Source organism: Cetorhinus maximus, chromosome 16 (genome assembly GCF_964194155.1).
Source record: "Cetorhinus maximus chromosome 16, sCetMax3.hap1.1, whole genome shotgun sequence".
Classification (NCBI taxonomy): domain Eukaryota; kingdom Metazoa; phylum Chordata; class Chondrichthyes; order Lamniformes; family Cetorhinidae; genus Cetorhinus; species Cetorhinus maximus.
The window spans coordinates 77,633,815-77,656,545 of NC_135894.1; the positions used below are offsets into that span (position 1 = coordinate 77,633,815).

General features: G+C 44.8%; 1 pseudogene; it reads right to left on the reverse strand.

The window, feature by feature from the left end:
• Positions 1-20,658: 20,658 nt before the first annotated feature.
• On the reverse strand, positions 20,659-21,048 carry LOC144691976 (dolichyl-diphosphooligosaccharide--protein glycosyltransferase subunit TMEM258 pseudogene; annotated as a pseudogene).
• Positions 21,049-22,731: the final 1,683 nt, after the last annotated feature.

Below are 22,731 nucleotides of genomic sequence, written 5' to 3' on the forward strand. Positions count from 1 at the left end.
CCCAATCGAGGGCGCCGATCGCTTGTGCGTGCCCGCCCTTCAACTTCGTCCCCGACGGGGGGAAAATCCTGCCCATAGAATCTTACACCATAGAAGGAAAGCCATATGACCCATCTTGCCTATACCAGCTCTTTGGTAGAGCTATTCAATTAATCTCATTTCCTGTTCTTGCCCCATAACCTTGTAATTGTTTTGGTCTTCAAGTATTTATTCAATTCTCTTTTGAATTTTACTTCTAAATCTTCCACCACTTTTTTAGGCAGTGCATTCCAATTAATAACAACTCATCATGTAAAAAATAACATTTCCTCATGTCACCTCTGTTTTTTTCTGTCCATCACTATTAAAACTGTGTCCTCTGGCGACTGATCCTTCTGCCACTGGAAACAGTTTCTTTCTATTTACTCTATTAAAACCATGCATGATTTCTAACACGTCCATCAAATCTCCTCTTAAATTTCTCTGATCTAAGGAGAACAACCATAGTTTCTCTTGTCTCTCCACATTACTAATGTCCTTTATTCCTAGTATCATTCTAGGGTTAATCTCTTTTGCATCCACTCCAAAGCCTTGACATCCTTCCTAAAGTGTGGAGCCCAGTTTTGAACGCAATACTCCAGCTGAGGCCGAACTAGTGTTTTATAAAGGTTTAACATTAGTGGTGTATCAACATTTTAACCTGTTTATATACAATCCCTTCAACTGTTATGTTAACAGAGGCATTCTGAATTTATTCAATAATGAATAAAGATATTTGATACAAAGGTGTTCCCTGTTCAACCAACATCGAAGAACCCAATTTCACCACAATCCTCCTCCCCTGCTGGAGACTCTGTCCCACAGAGCAGGCGGAATTTTCCCCCCATTGTGGGGGAAGTTAATGGGCAGTCGTGTATGGGCGCGCTTCTGATTGGTGCCCCCGACCGGAGGCGCAGCGCCATTTTACATGGGCAGGCCAATTAAGTCCCGCCCAGCATGACGTCCACAGGGAAGCGCCAAGCACTGGCTGTGCGGGCGGGGGGATTCCCAAAATCAGGAGTGCGGTCTTTTGTGCATGCGCACGAAAGAGCGCACTCATCTCCCTGAGGCTAAGTGCTGCCTCAGGGAGATCGCCTCTACTTTCAAAAATATTAAAAATAGAAAAAAAAATTACTTGTCTCCTCATGTGACAAAGTCACATGAGTTGGGACATGTCCATAATTTTCACAAAATCTTTATTAAAATTTTTAAAACCCTACATGAAACCTCATCCCGCCCGTGGATGAGGTTTCATGTTTTTTCTACTTCCTGCCGGGGCTCCTGGCCTGCCCGGCAACCTTAAGGTTGGATGGGCAGGTCCTTTAATTACTTAATTGACTCTGTCAATGGTTTCAATTGGCCATTGAAGGTCGGCTCGCGCGCAGATGATTTTGCTGCGCTCCTGCCTTCCTGAAAATTTAAATCGGGCGCGGTGATGTCGGGAGTTCCCCCCACCGTCACTGCGTGTCATTTTACATGTCGGCGAGCGGGCCCTACCCCCGCTCACCGACTCGTAAAATTAAGCCCAATATGTGTGACACAAATATGACACAAGCATGAGACAGACGAGCCTTTGGAGCTGGTCTCCTGTTTGGGCAACTAGTGCAGCATCAGCAGCATACTGAAGTTCACTGATCAGGACATGCCGCACTTTTGTTTTGACTTTCAATCTTGATGGGGAGAACTTTCCCCCCCCGTTGGGGGGGATGTTGATGGGCGGGCGCGCTTCCGATCAGCGCCCCCGATCGGAGGCACGGCGCCATCTTATGTGGGCGGGCCAATTAAGGCCCGCCTAGCATGGTGTCCGCAAGGAAGTGCTATGTGCTCCCTGTGCGGGCGGGGGGGGAATGCCTAAAATCGAGAGTGTGCTCTTTCATGCGCATGCACACGAAAGAGCGCTCTCATCTCCCTGAGGCTAAGTGCTGCCTCAGGGAGATCGCCTCTACTTTCAGAAATATCAAAAATAGAAAAAAAAAAATTCCCTTACATGTCCCCTCATGTGACAATGTCGCATGAGTTGGGACATGTTCATAATTTCCAAAAAAAACTTTATTAAAATTTTTAAAACCCTACAAGTATATTAATGGGAAGAGGATAACCAGGGAAAAAGTAGGGCCCAAAAAGGACCGAGGGGGAAATCTATGGGTGGAGCCAGAGGACATCACTAGAGTGTTGAATGAATACTTAACATCCCTCTTCACCCAAGAGAATGAAGATAAAGGTATCAAACTCTGGGAGAGAGACTGCGAGGTTCTTAAGCAAATTGATATAGGGAGTGACAAGGTATTGGAGGTAAAAACAAAAAGCTAAAAGCTACTGCGGATGCTGGAAATCCAAAACAAAAACAGAATTACCTAGAAAAACTCAGCAGGTCTGGCAGCTTCGGTGGAGAAGAAAACAGTTGACGTTTCGAGTCCTCATGACCCTTCGGCAGAACTGAAGTATAGTTAGGAGAGAGGTGAAATATAAGCTGGTCTAAGGTGGGGGGCGGGGGGAGAGAGAAGTTGAGGGTGGGGTGGTTGTGGGGAAAAGCAAGCAGTGACAGGAGCAGATAATCAAAAGATGTCACAGACAAATGGATCAAAGAGGTGTTGAAGGTGGTGATATTATCTAAGAAAAGTGCTAATTAAGAATGGATAGCAGGACACTCAAGGTACAGCTCTAGTGGGGATGGGGTGGAAAGACTAACAAAGTATTAGTTGTAGATTTAAAAATAATGGAAATAGGTGGGAAAAGAAGAATCTATATAAATTATTGAAAAAAAAAGGGAGGGGGAAGAAACGGGGTGGGGATGCGGGGGAGGGGGAGTTTAAGATCTAAAGTTGTTGAATTCAATATTCAGCCCGGAAGGCTGTAAAGTGCCTAGTCGGAAGATGAGGTGCTGTTCCTCCAGTTTGCGTTGGGCTTCACTGGAACAATGCAGCAAGCCAAGGACAGACATGTGGGCAAGAGAACAGGGTGGAGTGTTAAAATGGCAAGCGACAGGGAGGTTTGGGTCTTTCTTGCGGACAGACCGCAGGTGTTCTGCAAAGCGGTCGCCCAGTTTACGTTTGGTCTCTCCAATGTAGAGGAGACCGTATTGGTTGGCAGGCTTAAAAGTGGACAAATCTCTAGGTCCAGACTGTGTCCCAGTCTGCTGAGGGAGGCAAGGGAGGAGATCGCAGGGGCTCTGACCCAAATTTTTAATTCCTCTCAGGCCACGGGGGAGGTGCCAGGGAACTGGAGAACAGCTAATATGGTTCCGCTATTTAAGAAGGGCTATAGAGATAAGCCAGGGAACTACAGGCCAGTGAGTCTCACATCAGTGGTAGGGAAACTAATGGAGAAAGTTCTGAAGGAAAGTATCTATCTCCACTTGGAGAGGCAAGGTTTGATCAGGGATAGTCAGCATGGCTTGGTCAGAGGGAGGTCATACCTAACAAATTTGATTGAATTTTTTGAGAAGGTGACCAGGTGTGTAGATGAGGGTAGTGTAGTTGATGTTGTTTATATGGATTTCAGCAAAGCCTTTGACAAGGTCCCACATGGGAGACTTCTAAAGAAGGCAAGTGCACATGGGATACAGTGTAATTTGATAAGATGGATTCAAAATTAGCTTAGTTGTAGGAGACAGAGGGTGATGACAGGAGGATGCTTTAGTGACTGGAAGCCAGTGTCCAGTGGCATACCACAGGGATCTGTGCTGGGTCCGCTATTATTTGTCATTTATATAAACGACATAGATGATTATGTGGGGGGTAGGATTAGTAAGTTTGCGGATGACACAAAGATTGGCTGGGTGGTTAACAGTGATGTTGAGTGTCTTGGGCTACAGGAAGATATAGACAGGATGGTCAAATGGGCTGATAAGTGGCAGATGGAATTTAATCCTGAAAAGTGTGAGGTGAAACACTTTGGAAGGAGTAATTTGACAAGGAAGTATTCAATGAATGGCATGACACTAGGAAGTGCTGAGGAACAAAGGGACTTGGCGTGTGTGTCCATAGATCTCTGAAGGCAGAGGGGCATGTTAGTGGGGTGGTGAAAAAGGCCTATGGGAGACTTGCCTATATCAATCGAGGCATAGTTTACAAAAGTAGGGAGGTCATGTTGGAGTTTTATAGAACCTATGTGAGGGCACAGCTGGAGTACTGCGTGCAGTTCTGCTCGCCACATTATAGGAAGGATGTGATTACACTGGAGAGGGTGCAGAGGAGATTCACCAGGATGTTGCCTGGGATGAAACATTTAAGTTATGAAGAGAGGTTGGATAGACTTGGGTTGTTTTCATTGGAGCAGAGAAGACTGAGGGGTGACCTGATCGAGGTGTACAAGATTATGAGGGGCATGGACAGGATGGATAGAGAGCAGCTGTTTCCCTTAGTTGAAGGGTCAGTCACAAGGGGGCATACGTTCAAGGTGAGGGGCAGGAGTTTTAGGGGGGATGTGAGGGAAAGCTTTTTTACCCAGAGGGTGGTGACGGCCTGGAATGCACTGCCTGAGAGGGTGGTGGAGGCGGGTTGCCTCACATCCTTTAAAAAGTATCTGGATGAGCACTTGGCACGTCATAACATTCAAGGCTATGGGCCAAGTGCTGGTAAATGGGATTAGGTAGGTAGGTCAGGTGTTTCTCACGTGTCGGTGCAGACTCGATGGTCGGAAGGGCCTCTTCCGCACTGTGTGATTCTGTGATTCTGTGTGATTCTGAAACCTCATCCTGCCTGTGGATGAGGTTTCATGTTTTTTCTACTTCCTGCCGGGGCTCCTGGCCTGCCCGCCAACCCTGAGGTTGGATGGGCTGGTCTACTAATTACTATAATTGACCTGTCAATGGCTTCAATTGGCCATTGACAGGTCGGCGGGCGTGCACCTGATTTTGCTGCGCACCCGCCTTCCTGAAAATTTAAATCGTGCTCGGTGACGTCGGGAGTTCTGCCCGACACCATCCTGCGTCATTTTACACATCGGCGAGCGGGCCCTGCCCCTGCCTGCTGACGGTAAAACCCTGCCCAATAGGTTGAGGAAGAACTTTGGCATCAGAATATATGCAACCATATTGCAAACCTTGAGCATACTCCAGCTAATATCCACAAATATTGTAGCTCACATCCCATCAGGTGCACTATGGGGCCAAGGACAACCTTGCATTCATACAAATAAAAACAATAAGTGCTGGAAATACTAGCAGGTCAGGCAGCATCTGTGGAGAAGGACAGAGTTAACGTTTTGAGTTGAATATGACTCTTTGTTCTGCAGGTTCATCTCGAACGTTAAAAATGTTTCTCTCTCCACAAATGTGGTCAGACCTGCTGAATATTTCCAGCAGTTTCTGTTTTTATTTCAGGTTTCCATCATCTGCAAAATTTTGCTATTTTATTGCATTTCTGCAATACTGTTTGGAGCCTCAGGATGACTCAAAGTACTTCAGAGTCAATTAATTACTTTTTAAAGTGTAGTTTGTTTCTCAGGCAAATGCAACAGCCAATTTGCACATAACAGGGAGAAAAACATGCAGCAGAAAGATGAAGGGCCAGTTAACCTGTTGTGGGAGTTTTGCTTGAGAAACAAATGTTGGTCAGGAAACCAGGCGAACGCCCTACTCATTGTCAAGGAAATACTGTGGGATCTTTTGTATCCTCATTTCCCACTTTGTGTAGAATTAAAGAAAAATTATTTTGTTAAACTTCAATTACTTTATAATGAAAGCACAGTTCAAGGAATGTTTAACTTTACACAATAGAATGTGCCTTTATGCAGGGCCAATTGAATATCTACTTTGTATGTGCACTAGCATTAAATTAAATTTTGCTGCCAAAAAGATGCATTTCATTACATTGTCAATGAGAAGCAGCAAAGTCAAAAATAATCGTGAGAAGTATTACAATAAGGACAGTCATCCAAATAATTTACTAAGCACAGTGCCAGAAAACATTCAGTTAAAACATTAGTTATTCTAAATGTGCCTGGCATTAAAATTACACATAAAACTTACAATCTATTGACAGCTATACTCGCTGCCAGAATGAAAAAAATGAAGTTACCAGAAAAACATATTGTGGAAAGCAACAAGAAGAATCCAAAGGAATTATTTTCAGCAATATGTTTAGTAACTGTTGGAATGAGAGTTTTTCTGAGTACCCCAATATTCTGGACCGTCTGCAGGACTAGCAGACGATGAGAAAGGGATTGTAAGCTATGCATTGTGTAAGAGGGCTTAAGGCAAGGGCATTTCCACAGAAAAGCATGCTGGAATGTGTGGAAGTCACTCAACAAAGTTTATGTTGGCTGGTATATGTCAGCCTGGTCACTTGCATTTATAAGGAATAGGATTGAGTTTAAGAGAATAAGCTAACCATGTTAACATGGTTGGAAGAGATTTGGAAGGGTTGAGTACATTTTGCTGGCTCCACTTTTAAAGTTTGCTGTCGCTTTTATGCAACTTTGCTTCACAGTGATTTATTGGTAATATGCATGGAATATAGTGATTAAATGTAAAAGTGGTATGTACGTGTGTGTGAATCTGTGCATAGCAACACATATGTGGGAATTGTGAGTATGGTGTCTCGATAAAAACCTGATCCTGCATTATTACAATCATATATGTGCTTAAGTAATTTGTTGTATAAGATAATGAGGCAAATTTGGATGAGAAAGCAGCCTGACAGTAGATAAAAAGGTAAAAGACCCCTGGGCACAATTCCTATTAATACTATGTGTAGCCACATCAGAAACCTTAGCTCCACTGCACGCATCCCTTTCCTCTTAGCTTTTCTGATGAAATTACAAGCAGTTATGTTTTCATATTTACTAGAAATATTGACAGGAAACATATCTTCCTCAGCTTGTTTAAAGTGTCACTACATATAGGGTCCAGAGGGCAGAATAGCTCATTGTTGCTTTATCACTTGCAATTAAAGCTAACAGGTCCTGTCACATTCAAGAAATTTGCTTTAACTTCAAAGGGAAAAGGATTTTGATAATCTTGGCCTTCATTAACCCTTAGGGCGTAATTGTCCCAGGATTGCGCTAAGTGCGGTAACAGGCGTTAAAAACGATGTTTTACCCGTCAGCTGCATTGGCATGTTTTCACGCTGCAACATCTGCTTCCCGCCTCATTAATTATGCAGCCACTGGAAATACACTGTCTCGCTGGCGGGTGGCCTCTGAATCGCCCGCCACGCTGTTACCTCACTGTTTCGTCACTCTAAACTGCAGCCGCACACAGTTCTCAATGCTTGCAGTGCAGGACTGCTCCAGTGAAGACATGGCCCTGAAAGCCAAGAAGAGCTCAGTGACCCATCACCAGAAAGCCTTTTGGAGGTCCACTGAGATGCCCTCCACCCCACTCTGGCCATAAGAGGTCCAGTAATCTCACCACTCCAGCTTGGGAGGCAGTGGCAGTGGTGGTTAGTGCCAATGCTGCACAGAAGTAGTTTGGCGATTTTTTGCAGAAAAACGGTGAATGATCTCATCTGTGCCACCAAGGTAAGGCAACCATCTCATCACTCTAAACTCACACACTCACAAGGCCATCACACATTCACTGGCATCTCACTCTGCCAGCTCAAGGGACATCACCACTCACTCTTTCACACATGCCCTCACATCTCCATCTGGCCTCATCTCCTCTGGAGACTGCCTCCTCAGCCCTCATCATTCTGAGGCCACTTGCACAGATCAACATGTGCCCCCACACACCCTGTGATACCCCCTCATTCCCTGGTGCAGCCCTCGCCCTGCAGCCTCTTTCCTTGTCTGAGGCCACTTCTCCCCTTTCCCCAAGCAAGCATAGAAGCGTAGCCCTGCAGCCATTTAAAAAGCCACCCCCGCCTTATGGCTGGTCTGGTAGGTAGAGACCTGCCCGTGAGGCCCTCTAAAAGTGATGTGGCGCTGCCTGTGAAGCCTGGCGCTGATGACTGCGAGTGCTGCCCGAAGCAAGGTAGGCAAACAAACCTCAAAGTCCTGAGCGAAGTGCAGCTCACCAGATGCACGTTGCTTATGTACAGTTGTGAAACATGTCGGCGGCAATCACGCCAATGTACTCAGATGATCCAGCGTGGGGGATGGTTCCATCGAGCAGGACGTATAATGAGATCCTAATGTATTGAAATTAGCTTCCTGACGTGGAGCGAAGGGAAACATGGCCCGCCATTGACGGGTGGAGCAGACGATCGCAAACTGATTTCACCACGTTGTGAAATCGATTATTGGCCTTCCCGCCATATTGTCCGCTCACGCCCTCCATGACACCCGACGCCAATAGGGACGGAAAAGTCTGCTCTAAGTGTTGACTTGCTATACCTATGGAATTATGAAGAGGACTGTCTCATGTTTCATATGAAATAATTTACCTTCAGAAACTGTGGGGGATTTTGAATCTAAAGAAGTAGGTGGGTTTGTGTTGGGTGGGATGAATGGAGCCAAGGCTGTTAAATCTGTTTCTTGAACCAAACCCGTCTCCAACCTGCCCATTTCCAGCTTTAATTGAGGCTGGAAGGTGGGTGGGTGACCAATGTGCTCCAAGGATGGGCTGGAACTTGAAATATGATAATGAGGCTGCAAACCTCATTGCCATTCTACTTTTCAATTTTAATTCTGGTAGATCAGGTTTCCCAATAATGGGGAAACCCGGCAGCTTCCTCTACCTCCTGGATCCAGGTGCCTGCTAGGCTCTGTGACAGGGAACTCTGGCACCTTCCCACCTGAGGCCTCCGATCCCATCATGAGACCTCCTATCACCCTCATCCCAGCCTCCAATCCACCCCCCCACAAAGCCTCTGATTTTCCCATGTGCAGCCCAGTTTGATTTTCCCCACCATGAAGTCTCCAATCTGACAACAAGTCCTCCTATTGCTCCCATCCCAGCCTTCGGTTCCCCTCCTCACACAAAGCCTATGATTTCCTCACCTCCAGCCCCCAAACTTCCCCATCATCTGGCCTCTGACACCCCTCCCAATCTCCTCATTCCAGAGGGCTAATTGTAAAGAATTAACTTCAGAAGCGTACATGATGTAATAATGATGTAAGGTCCCGTGACTGAGAAGTAGAGGCTGAGTACCATATCACCCTAAGAGCTGATGCTAAACCAAGTTGCCTCTTTACACCAAGAAAAGTCCCTTACCCACTCTTGGACAAAGTCAAGGATGAAACTGAGAAGATGCAGCAGCAGGGGATTATTTCACTGGTCACCATGCCAACAAAATAATGCTCAGGAATGGTCACAGTCCCAAAGCTAAATGGTCCTATAAGAACCTGCATGGATTTAACTCAACTACATATTTCAGTGGAACGTGAGATCTACCCGATGGCCTCAGTGGATGACAGCCTTACTAAACCAGCCAAAAATACTTTATTTACCAAATTGGATGTGAACAGTGGATTTTGGAATTTGCCTCTGGACAAAGAATCCAGATTGCTGACCAATTTTATAATGTCATTTGGTCGTTAGCGTTTCATTAGGTTGTTCTTTAGAATAGCGTCCACTCCAGAAATTTTCCAGAGAACAAGGTCTAAAACTTTAGAACGCATTGAAGGAGTAATATGCCATATGGACGCCATACTTATACATGACTCCACGGGAGAAGAGCATGACTGCAGAATCAGAGCAGTCTTGGGAATCTTACAGGATACAGGCCTCACTTTGAGTGAAAAATGTGACTTCACCAAACCTATGATCAAGTTTCTAGGTCACATAGTACAAGCCACTGGAATCACAGTTGATCCACAAAAAGCAAAAGTAATCAGAGAATTTTCACTACCCAGGAACATAACTGAGCTTCAAAGATTCCTTGGGATGGTCAACCAAGTCGCCAAGTTCCTACCTCACCCAAGTCAGAGAATATTGTCTGGAAGGATGGCCAGGCTACATTCCTCTAATCCGATACTATGGCAGTACTTTAAACCGCGCAAGCACCTCACAGTCATTGGAGACTTATTGGTCTTGAATGAGCGAATAGTCATACTGACAGCACTCTGGCTTGATGTTCTTCAAAGACTTCACCAAGGTCATCTAGGAATAGCAAAATATTGTGCAAGCGCACAGCAATCAGCCTGGTGGCCAGGCATTACTCGCTTTATAGAAGAAATGATTTCTAACTGTCTTACTTGTGCCATAAGCAGCCAAGGACAAAAACTCAATCCCAATATCACCACGAACAACCACGAGAGGGTAAAGCAGTTTGGAGAAAGAACAGAGAAACAGAAAACCTACCAGGCTCGGAACTTTAATCACAGGCATGGAGGGCATGAGTTATGAGTGCTGAAGTTCGGGGAGAGAGTATGGGTCAGAGACCAACAGAAGGAAGGTACAATCTTTGAAAAAACTCCACAACCAAGATTGTACAGAATTGAGAGAGACAAGGGTATCAGAAGGAGAAACTGTAGTGCCTTAATGTCCTTGGAGAGAAAGCCAATAGAAACTTGGGCTTACTACTCAGAACCAGGAGAAGAAGAAAGACTGACTACAAGCTCTACAGCCACCCAGGAGAAAAACACTCACACTGGCAGAAGGGGGAATATGGAATATCCTCGGCCTCGAAAGGAGAGCAGGGCGAGATCAGGGACATTGGTCAAGGCAACTCAGGGATTAACCCTGTGAGGTCTGAGACTTTGGGGTGAGATGTAAGATGATGTAAAGATGATGGGGATAAAGACTTGGGGGGAGATGTAGACTAAAGGGTTAACATCAGAAGCATACAAGATGCTGATGCAGTAATATCGGATCACATGACTGATAAGTAAGAAAGATCTGGAAGGAAGAGAATCTCCAACCACGTATAGAAGTCCAAATGCGTCAATACTTGCTGTAAATAAAGTTTTAGACATTGGTCAACAAACTTTGAGAAACTGCAGACTCGAGCAGCATACTTTGGGATAATAGACAATCCCCAGAACCCTCATCTAGACACCGCCCACACAACAAATTTGGGAGTCCTTGCGCATGAATCCTGAAAAGCTAATATATAAGCTCAACAGGTAATAGAGAAGGCAAATGGAATGTTGGCCTTTATTTCAAAGGGAATGGAGTATAAAAATAGGGAAGTCTTGCTAAAACTATTCAAGGCACTAGTTAGACCACACCTAGACTACTGCGAACAATTTTGGTCTCCTTATCTAAGGGAAGATATACTGGCATTGGAGGCTGTCCAGAGAAGGTTCACTAGGTTGATCCCGGGTATGGATGGATTTTCCTATGAGGAGAGTTTGAGTAGGTTGGGCCTGTACTCATTGGAGTTTAGAAGAATGAGAGGCGACTTTATTGAAACATATAAGATTCTTAGGGCACTTGACAGGGTAGATGCTGAGTGGTTATTTCCCCTTGTGGGAGAGTCTAAGACCAGGGGACATAATCTCAAAGTAAGGGGTCACCCATGTAAGACAGAGATGAGGAGGAGTTTCTTCTCTCAGAGGGTAGTGAATCTGTGAAATTCTTTACCGCAGAGGGCTGTAGAGGCTGGGTCGTTAGGTATATTCAAGGCTGAGATAGACAGATTTTTAATCAGTAAGGAAATCAAGGGTTGAGGGAAAAAGGCAGGAAAGTGGAATTGAGGATTATCAGATCAGCCATGATCTCATTGAATGGTGGAGCAGACTCGGTGGGCCGAATGGTCTACTTCTGCTCCTACATCTTGTGGTCTTATGGTAACAAAACACTGATCACTCACCCTAAGTTGCCAACCCCACCTACTGCGAGGCCTCCGGTCACCTCCACCCCCACAGATCCTCCATCTCCCCATTGCAACTGGGATTGGCAACCCCACGTAATCGCTCCCCCACCAGCTGAACCCCTCTGCTTCCTCCTCAATCCCCAGCAATAGGTGACTTCACTGACTCGCTGTGGAGCGGGGAATCCTGGATTCTGGGTTGCCCAGAACTCGTCAGTAACCTTCTCCCCCCAGGTCAGATCAGTAAAAGTGCAGCCCTGGTTTGCCATTCCTGAGAGAAGCTGACATTATTTTAAACAGCCAACCTAGTTTATATGAAATCTAAGTTTTGATTATCGCACTGTTAGTATATAGTCTATTCTTATTAATTTGAAGGTTTTAATTATCCAGTCATCTGAATTAAGCAATCAAAACAAAATAGCGCAGGAGGCATTTTGAGCTGAAAACAAAAACATAATTTGAATGAGGAGCCTTTGAATTTAGAGTGGATTATATTGCTGATCTATATGCTTCGGTATATTTGTTTTTACTTAAAAATAAAACTAGCCAAATAGTTTTGTTTGCATTCATCACCTCAAGGTGTTATAAATTTCTGCTTGAATAATGTAATGGATATTCACGTATTCTCCTGTAGGAGGATTTGACACATTTCTGGGTTAATTGTTATTCCAAGTTCATACATAGCAGAATATAAAAACACAGGCATTAGTGGATAGGAGACTTATGGAAATGATAGTCCAGCTGTGACCACAGTAATGAGGTTTGAAAGAAAAACTGTGACAATGGTGTAACACAAACAAAGATTTCGTAGACCTAAGGTTCACCAATAACCTTTGCTCCTGATTTGTAATATGTATGTGGGAGGTCACCTTCCTTAAATAATGCCAGTGGGCACCTGTACCACCATAAGTTCATCTTGGGGATACGCACAGACACATTATGGGGGAAGCTGATTAGCCGGCAGAAGCTGCAGGGGTGAGAGGGCGGAGTTGTCCGCTCATCCATCAGAAAGCTGCCAAAACGTCAAGGAGGCCAAATATAAGTGGCAATTTAAAAAGAATTTGCAAGTGTTTAGGCCCAGATGATTTCCACCTTGACTGGCTGGCGTCTTGAATGCCTCTCCTCGCTCAGCCCACCGATGCCGTGCCAGGTTGGAGACTTGTAGACTCCTGGATCCATGGAAGACTCTTCCACAGGCCATGGCTTCTCTCAAATGGGAGATGGGGACAGAATGAGGCCCTGCCCCAAATAAGAGCCCTAGAAACTGGCAGAGAGGGCATGATTTAATGTGGTTGGCAAAAGAAGCAATAGGGACATGAGGAAAAACTTTCTCACACTGCACGTGGTTATAATCTGGAATATGCTGCTTGACAGTGTGGTGGAGATAGATTCAATAGAGGCCTTTAGAAAAGAATTGGATAATTATCTGAAGCCAAAAAATTTGCAGGGGAAAAGGCATGTGAGTGGGGCAATAGGTAAGTTGCTCTTCCAGAGAGCCAGCACGGACACAATGGTCTTCTTGTGCGCTGTAACCATTCTATGGGCAGAATGTTTCCCTTGTTGGGCAGGTGCGCACCTGACCTGAACAAGAGTAAAATAGGGCCAGCATCCTAACGCCATCGCACACTCTCGCGATATTTCGCTCGGCGGGCACATGTGAAAGGCGGCTGTGTGCCCGCCGACAATTAAGAGGCCTACTAAGGCCCATAATCAATTGATTAAATCAGATTTTTCGCTGCCTGTCCAACTGTTCGGTTGGCGGGCAGGTGGGCGAAACGGCCAAGTGGATGAGGTTTCCGATGTTAATTAAAAATAAAATTAAAATGTTTAAATCTCATTTATGTCATGTCATAGAGTCACATGAGGGGACATGTTTACCTTATTTTTAAAAATCTTTATTTGTAATGTTATAAATCTTCAGCTCCTTGAGGCAGCTCTTTGCCTCCAGGGAGCTTTCAGTGTGTGCACCTACGCACATGCGCAAACTTCCGTGCTCACCCTCCTCTCGCCCCCACCCAGGCAGCGCTGAGCGTTGTACCGTGTAATTAATGTTGGCTGGCCTTTAATTGGCCAGCCAGCGTGAAATCGCAGTCGGAGCCCGATCGTAGGTGGGGGCCGGTTTCATGGACGCTCCTGGGCCCGCTCACCGCGCCCACCCGACGAGGTAAAAATCCTGCCCTATGAGTCTGTGGGCTGGATTTTATGCTCCCCGCTAGCTTGTTTCAAGTTGGTGGGGGGTGGGGGGGGGGGGGGGGGCACGTTAAGTCCAGTGGATGACCTTCAGCCACCTACTTGTCCAATCCTGACATGTCTGAAATTTTATAGGGAGAAGCATTGGATGGCCCACCTATGCTTGGGCTTATTGCTGTCCTTAAGTGGCCTATTAAGGGTCTCATCCCACATCTGCCTGTATTTTACCCACAGTGGGGGGAGGTCCATGCCTATTGCCCATCCCTAATTGCCCTTGAAGTCTTGCTAGGCTATTTCAGAGGACAGTTAAGCCTTACTGTGGGTCTGTCATCACATGTAGGCCAGATCAGTAAGTTAAGGGTGCAGATTTCCTCCCCTAAAGGACATTAGCGAACCAGATTAATTTTTATGAACATCAAAGATAGCTGTCATAGTTACCATTACTGAGACTGGCTTTATGTTCCAGATTTATTAATTTAATTTAAATTCCACTCGCTGTCATGGTGAGATTTGAACCCATGTCCCCAGAGCAATATGTTGAGCCTCTGAATTACTAGTCCGGTGACATTACGACTACACCATGATTCCCCTGGAAAAATAGTCATCATATTTACCCATGTTACAACAATAAACGCCCCCCAACACCTTCCGCCACAGTTTCACCACTGTTCCTGTCTCCCGCTCCATCTCCAAAAGACTGGCAAAATCCTGACCTTTAAATAAAGGTAGAAGTGTTTTATTTTACTAAGTGTGACTTCTGAGGTCAATTCAAACCACCTTGCTGTTGCCATGGAACATTCTGTGTAAATAAGAAAAAAATTGAACTTTTCTTATATTTTGGTTGTACACTTTTGAATGAGGGATCTGGGTGTCATAGTGCATGAATCACAAAAGGTTAGTGTGCAGGTACAGTAGGTAATTAGCAAAGCTAATAGAATGTTATCATTTATTTTGAGGGGAATTGATTACAAAAGTAGGGGGGTTATGCTTCAGTTGTACAGGGCATTGGTGAGACCACATCTGGAGTACTGTGTACACTACTGGTCCCCTTATTTAAAGGAAGATGTAAATGCATTAGAAGCAGTACAGAGAAGGTTTATTAGACTGATATCAGGAATGGGTGAGTTGTCTTTTATGAGGAAAGGCTGGACAGGTTAGGCTTGTATCCACTGGAATTTAGAAGAATAAGAGGTGACTTAATTGAAACCTTTAAGATCCTGAGGGGTCTTGACAGGGTGGATGAGGAGACGATGTTTCCCCTTGTGGGAGAATCTAGAACTAGGGATCACTGTTTAAAAATAAGGGGTCGCTCATTTAAGACAGAGATGAGGAGAAATTTTTTTCTCTCAGAGGGTTGAGAGTCTTTGGAACTCTCTTCCTCAAAAGGGGGTTGAAGCAGAGTCTGTGAATATTTTTCAAACAGAACTAGATAGATTCTTGATTAACAAGGGGTTGAAAGGTTATCAGAGGTAGGCAGGAATGTGGGGTTGAGGTTACATTCAGGTCAGCCATGATCTTATTGAATGACGGAGCAGGCTCAAGGGGCCAAGTGGCCTACTCCTGCTCCTAATTTGTATATTCATATGTATGCTCATTAGTGAAAGTGTAACTAATGTGCCTCAAAACTCTTAAATGTACAATCTTAGGAGGAGATTAGCTTTCTCTTGTCTTGTTTTGGAAGCCTGTTAACAAAACATAATTCCTATCTGCTTTATGGGCTGAATTTCCCCCCGTTGGGGCGGGGGGGGTTGTGTGGGGGCGGGCAAGAGTGAGAGCGAACCTGATTGGCGGCCCCCATCGGGTCCGTGCCGCCAGTTTACGTGGGTGGGCCAATTAAGGCCCACCCAGCGGGACGCTCGCCCGGAAGCGCTGAGCACTCCAAGTGCGGGCAGGGGGGGTGGGTCGGGTGGATTCCCTGAGTCGGGACCTGCATGCGCGCGAAAGAGTGCAGAAATCTGGAGATCAATCTGGAGAAATTTGGAGATCAGTTTAAGGTTTGAAAATTAAAATAAAGGAAAAGAGAACTTTTGAAACATGTCCCCTCATGTGACAGTATCACATGAGCTGGGACATGTCAATGAATTTTTAAAATAATTTTTATTGATTTTTAAAACACTTCATGAAATCTCATCCCGCCCGTGGATGAGGTTTCATGAAAAATGCGAAGGCCGCTTGGGCTCTTTGCCTGCCCCCCGCCGACCTTAAGGTTGGACGGGCAGCTCATTTAATTGTTTTAATTAGTTTCTAACAGGCCTTTAATAGGCCTTTGACGGTTTGGCGGGCGCGCAGTCGAGTCAGCTGCGTTCCTGCTGAACTGAAAATCTAAGTGACGCGTGGTGACATCGGGACACCCGCCCAACGTCACCGTGAATCATTTTATGTGTTGGCGAGCGGACCCCGCTGACAGGAAAATTCTTCCCTATGTGTAATGATACATGTTATCCTGTTTTTTTTAAAATCAGCAAAACATTGTGGGATTTGCTGAATGCTTTTGAATATGTTCCCCTGCCACACAGAGCTCTGACCTGGATGAGTCATGAAATCTACATTATAAAATCAAAAGTAGAAACTCGGAAAATAATACCAGCTAAATATTCTGAAAACCCAGCAGCTGTAAGGATATGTTCCCACAAAAAAACACAAAGCTTCACTCACTGCATGAGCGGATCAGAAATTCAGGCCTCCGATCTCACACTCAGTTTCCTCATGCCTAATTTTCTAAGGGCAATTCCCTGCTGAAAATGTCGACCTTTCTGCAAAAGTCATTTTGTGGCAACGATATCCCACAACGGAGAATTCGACTTCCTGCTGCTGCTTCTCAATCAGCCTGCTTCGTAGCTTCTTTTGCAAACGATTTGCTGCTTTTTTCTCTGTCGTGAGTTCAGGGGGGATTTTATGGCAGCCCTGGTGTGATTCACTTGGACATCTTGCATGTTGTATTAAAGCTTCATTTTTTTTGTTTTGCTAAGACATGCATTCCTGCAAGACACATGCAGTCTCGACAATCACTGCTGCTGCCCCAGGTGCCGCCAAGGAAGATAGGAGGCTGGGATCGTGTTTGGGAATTCTAAGCGTCTTTCCATAACTGATGTGGGGATGATGCATACTTGAGGATACAATGAGGGGAAATTCACCTGGACCTGATTTTGTCACCCCATCCTTTTAAGACAAGTCTGCTGATTCAATTTTCTGAGTGGCAGCCAATAAGTACTGAGGTCTCAAATTCTGTGCATGGAGTTTTGAACTTGTTTGTGCTTTATGCTGTAATTGTGCTTCCATCTTTCATTGGAATGCAAAAACAGTTTCTCGCATGCATCAGTATGAATGTCACAGCGTAACTGTAGTACATGTTGTTCAGACTTCAAATGCAGTAAAATTAAGTGATGGGAGGCCTTTTCCAAGAAACCATCTCATACCACATGTGGTTGAAGCTGAGTGGAACTCAGTGTTTTTTTTTAATTCATTCATGGGATGCGGGCTTCTCTGGCTGGGCCAGCATTTAATGCCAATCCCTAGCTACCCTTGAGAAAGTTATGGTGAGCAGTTTGATACAACTGAGTGGCTTGCTAGGCCATTTCAGAGAGCATTTAAGAGTCAACCACATTGCTGTGGGTCTGGAGTCACAAGTAGGCCAGAACGGGTAAAGAAGATTGCCTTTCCTAAAGAACAGTGAAGTTGGGTTTAAAATGGGTACAAATGGGACGTTAGGCTTCCTGTAAAACTTAGTGCCGAATCTTTTTTAATATTTGAAAAGATAGATGCTCACTCCAACGTTCTACTACTATTAAAAGCAGTCACCAGGGGAGCAGAAATCTGCCAAATAAGAAGGATTCAGAGCTAGATGCAGGCTACAGTAGAAGTTGCTTGTTGTTTTACATCTAATAGAGACACCTGTGGTGCAATGTATCTCCAGGCTTACCTTTAGAAGGGAGAGATTTTGTGTTACATGAATTTGAGGTTGAGCTCACATCACAAGATGAAACAAAATAGGAGCAAAGTAGGCCATTTGGCACATCAAGCCTGCTCCGCCATTCAATAAGATCATGGTCGATGCAATTGTGGCCTCAAGTCCACTTTCCTGCCTGGCGCTCCATAACCCTTGGTTCCCTTGTTCCCTCTGTCTAACTCAGCCTTGAATATATTCAATGGCCCAGGCACCACTGTTTTCTGGAAAAGAGAATTCCAAACTCCGACGGCCCTCCGAGCGAAGAAATTCCTCCTCATCTCAGTTTTAAATGGGAGACCCCTTATTTTTAACTGTGCCTCCTAGTTCTGGACTCTCCCACAAGGGGAAACTTCCTCTCAGCCTCCACTTTATCAAGCTCCCTTCATCACCAGATTACTGGAAATACTAATATGTGCATAAAATTACACAGAATATAGAGCACAGACACAGGCCATTCAGCCCAAACAGTCCATGCTGTTGTTTATATTCCATTCGAGCATCCCCTTATCCTTCCTTATCTAATTCTATCTGCATAACCCTCTATTTTATTCTCCCTTACATGCTAATCTAGTTTCCTCTTAAATCAATCCACACTATTCACTTCAGCTACTCCCTGTGGTAGCAGGTTCCACATTTTCACCATCCTCTGAGTAAAAGATGTTTCTTGTGGATTCTTTATTTGATTTCTTGATGACTATCTTATATTGATGGCCTATTTCCTTTCCCCAACAAGTATGCACAAAATGTGGAGAGAGAAACAATATTGAGGTTTCAGGCCAATGGCCTTTCTGATGAAAGGTCATCATCCTGAAACGTTACCTCTAGAAGACTGAATTTTCGCAGAAGTGGGGAAACAGGAGCTGTTTATTTTGTGCCAGAAACCTGCCTCCAGTGGGAGGATTTGGTTAAAGTTACGATTTTCACATGGGTAAGCTCTTAACTGGCATTGAGAGAGGTTTCCTGTCCAATTAAGGCAGTGGACAGGCTCTCGAAGCTGAAGGCCAGTTCAAAGACTTCCAGCTTCAGAGAAGCACCTGGCTATCGTACAATAAGTAACGGGGAGGGCGCTTCAGCAAAAAGGTACCCTCTCAGCTACTTATTAAAATATTTATAAAACTAACAAAAAGCAGCCAGGTCACCGCTATCGGGGTGGGGTGAGGGGGCGGGAGGTGTGGTGGGGGGGTGGTTGCAGGTGAGAGGGGAGGTTGCTGTGGCTAGCCCCTCTACAGGGTTATCTTTAGCTGCATCCCCACCCAAACAGGCAGTCAGAGAGGGCCTCTAGGCTTGTCAGGAATACTGGTCCCCTAGTCGGCCACTGGGTGGCCACCTTCACATCAGGAAACAGGGGGACAACTGGAAAATCCCAGCTGGCCTCGGACTTACCTTTCAATAAGGCTCTTAATGAACCTAATTTCCGGCCCGCCTCAGAAGGGCGGGTGGTCTACCCAGCTAGGCCCCGAGCTCACCTTTCCCAGAATACCTGGTGCCCGGAACAACGTCTCGATACTGTCACGCCAGTCAGTGCTGGTGTTTTTTGCACCAACCACCCATCCCCCACCCTGCCTCAATTCCCAATGCTGGGGTGGGGGGAGGTGGAGGTGAGGGGGAGCGGTGAAAATTAAGTTTGACTGGGCTTGTTTCCACTGGCGTTTAGAAGAGTGAGGGGTGACTTGATCGAAGTATACAAGGTCCTGAACGTTATTGACAAGGTGGACGTCGAAAGGATGTTTCCTCTTGTGGGTGAGTCCAGAACTAGGGGGCACTGTTTTAAAATTAGGGGTCGCCCTTTTAGGACAGAGATGAGGAGGAATTTTTTTCTCTCAGACGGTTGTGCGACTTTGGAATTCTCTGCCTCAGAAGGCGATGAAGGCGGGGTCACTGAATATTTTTAAGGCAGAGGTAGATAGATTCTTGTTAGACAAGGGAATAAAAGATTACTGGAGATAGATGGGAATATGGAATTCAAAACACAAACAGATCAGCCATTATTGAATTGTGGACCAGGCTCAAGGGGCTGAATGGTCTACTTCTGCTCCTATTTTTTATGTTCATATCTACATATGTAAGCCCTGTTTTTCTCCCTCTACAGATGCTGCCAGACCTGTTGAATATTTCCAGTATTTTCTGTTTTTACTTCAGATTTTTAGCAGCCACAGTGTTTTGCTTTTGCATCTAGATATATGTAACTCTATGGTCTGCAATAAATAGAATCCACCATTAGCGAAACAGAATCACCATTAACCTACTAGAACAGACACATCCTGGACTCTATTAGATGGGTAGGGAATTTTTAAATTATTATTCATTCAAGGGGTGTGGGCTTCACTGGCTGGACCAGCATTTATTGCCCATCCCTAGTTGTCCTTGAGAAGGTGGCGGTGAGCTGCCTTCTTGAACCACTGCAGCCATGTGGTGTAGGTACACCCACAGTGTTGATAGGAAGGGAGTTCCAGGATTTTGACCCAGTGACAGTGAAGGAACTGCAATATATTTCCAAGTCAGGATGGTGAGTGTCTTGGAGGGGAACTTCCAGGTGGTGGTATTCTCATGTATCTGCTGCCCTTGTCCTTCTAGATGGCCGTGGGTTTGGAAGATGTTGTCTAAGGAGCCTTGGTGAATCCCTGCAGTGCATCTTCACTACACTGCTGCTACTGTGCGTCGGTCGTGGAGGGAGTGAATGTTTGTGGATGTAGTGCCAATCAAGTGAGCTGCTTTGTCCTGGACAGTGTCAAGCTTCTTGAGTGTTGTGGGAGCTGCACTCATCCAGGCAAATGGGGGAGTATTCCATCACACTCCTGATTTTTTTTTTTTAAAGCTTTTATCTTTTGGTTTTATAAGAACATATTCTGTACAAAGTCCAGGTGCTACTCAATGGCTCTTGAAGAGCTGTCGCTTCTTTAATAGCTGGCTACATTGGGGTTGCAGTGAAGTCAGTGCGGAAACAGCGCCTCCTGCTGGAATGGTCCCTCATATTTCTTCCCTGCACACTTACAGCTGTCCTCATACATAGATCTCGACCCATAGGAGGAGGAAAAGTACTCCAAATCCCATAAAAAGAGAAGCCACTAGGGAAATCAGCAGTTCTTTGTAGATATCCCGTGTGTATTTGGTAGATGTTACCTCATATACAAAAAACCGTGCTGTAAAGAACATGCCAATTGCAAGAAGAACCACTGTCAAATGTGGAAAGACAGCAGGATTGACTGGGCTTGTATATCTAGTCATAGCCTCCAGCTCCATCTTTGCAGGCTTTGGAGGGTCAAGAATGTTAATATGGCAATCACTTTGTTAAAACCAATTGCTAGTTAAACAGGTGATGAGCACTGATTATCCCATCTGAATAGAATAAAAAGATACAGCTGGAAAACTTTGTGCAGAATCTATTTGGAAATCAGTAGCACTGAGGAATTGTCTTGAAAATAAACCAGCTTAAACCAAAAGACCAGCCTGGATTAATTCTTCCGTCACAACCTCTTATTGTGATTAACATGGTCGCAGAGGATGAACTTTAAGCTTTGCTGATTGATTGCTGTATATGAAGATTTTTGTCCCAATCCTCTTGGGGGAAAGAAGTGTATTGTTGCTGACAATTTAAGTGATGGAATGGCAGAAGGAAGGTGTAAAATCACAAGCTTTGACTATCCACCATTTTTTTTCTGACTCTGAACCTTCCCAGCAATTGAAGGTTGAAGTTGAAACGTGGACCCAGGTTACTTCCATATCCCAGAAGAAGCAAGATATGGCTTTGGCATAATCATTACCAACCAAAAGTAAGATAAGGAGTAAAGTATTTTCAGAGTGCAAAGTGGATGATTTGGGTCATGAAGAGGAATTAAATTTCCTATTACAATTCTTGGATAAATTTTACAAAAAGGATAAGCTATTGGAAGTGTATGAAGTTGGATGATCTGTGATAGGTTTGGGAAATCAGATGATCAGTCCATGGAAGAATATATCATGGATTTTGATAACTGGTACAGGAGACCACAGAGATCTGAACTTGAAATTCCGGAATCGGTATTGGCATTTAAATTACTGGACTGTGCTCACATTTCCCACGTCGATAGTCTTTTGGTACTAACAGGGGTTCAGTTCCGGTTGAGAGAATCTCTCTTAGATCCTTAGACTAGGGCTGCTGCCCTAAAAAAATTTCTGGGGAAACCGTTGTTCCCTGCCACTTTTTTAGCAAATACGAACAACCATGCTGTAAAACAAATTCAATGATGACCGAATTTCGCAGTCGACCAAATATTAGACAAAGATTCCAATACAAAGATGGGGTTAATGACAAGAGGTCTGAAAATGGTCATAACCCTAGCCAATTTGAGAGTTGGGACAAAAAGCGTGTCTGGGACAGTGACCGTAGGTGTTTAAACCCAAAAAATGCACGGGGAATGGTTAATTGGTGTTTTCGGTGTGATTCCCAGCATCATTATATGATGAACTGCCCACAGCAAAGGAATTGCATTTTTGAAGTGACCCATAAGACGGATTCATCTGAAAATTATGATCGTGACTGCCAATACTGGAATTGTATTGATCACAGAGTTTGAATCTGGTGATGAGTATCTTGATGGTAGATTCCTTTAACTGTGCAGTCCTGGACAGTTGTTGCACTTCTACGGTGCGCAACACGGACTGGCTTGACTGCTATCTGCAGTCACTCGATGAGGCAGACTGGCAGAAGGTCAAGGAGTATGAAAGCTCTACCTGCTTCAGGTTCGGATATGACAATACATTAACATCCTCCAAACGGGTGGTCCTCCGTAAGATAGCAGGGATCAATCTGTTTATCAGTACTGATGTGGTTTCTAGCGAGATACCGCTATTGTTGAGTTGACCTGCGATGAAGAAGGCTCAGATGACAGTAGATATGAAGAACGATAGAGCAGTTGTGTTTGGAGAAAATGTGGATCTACATTTTACTCGGTCAGG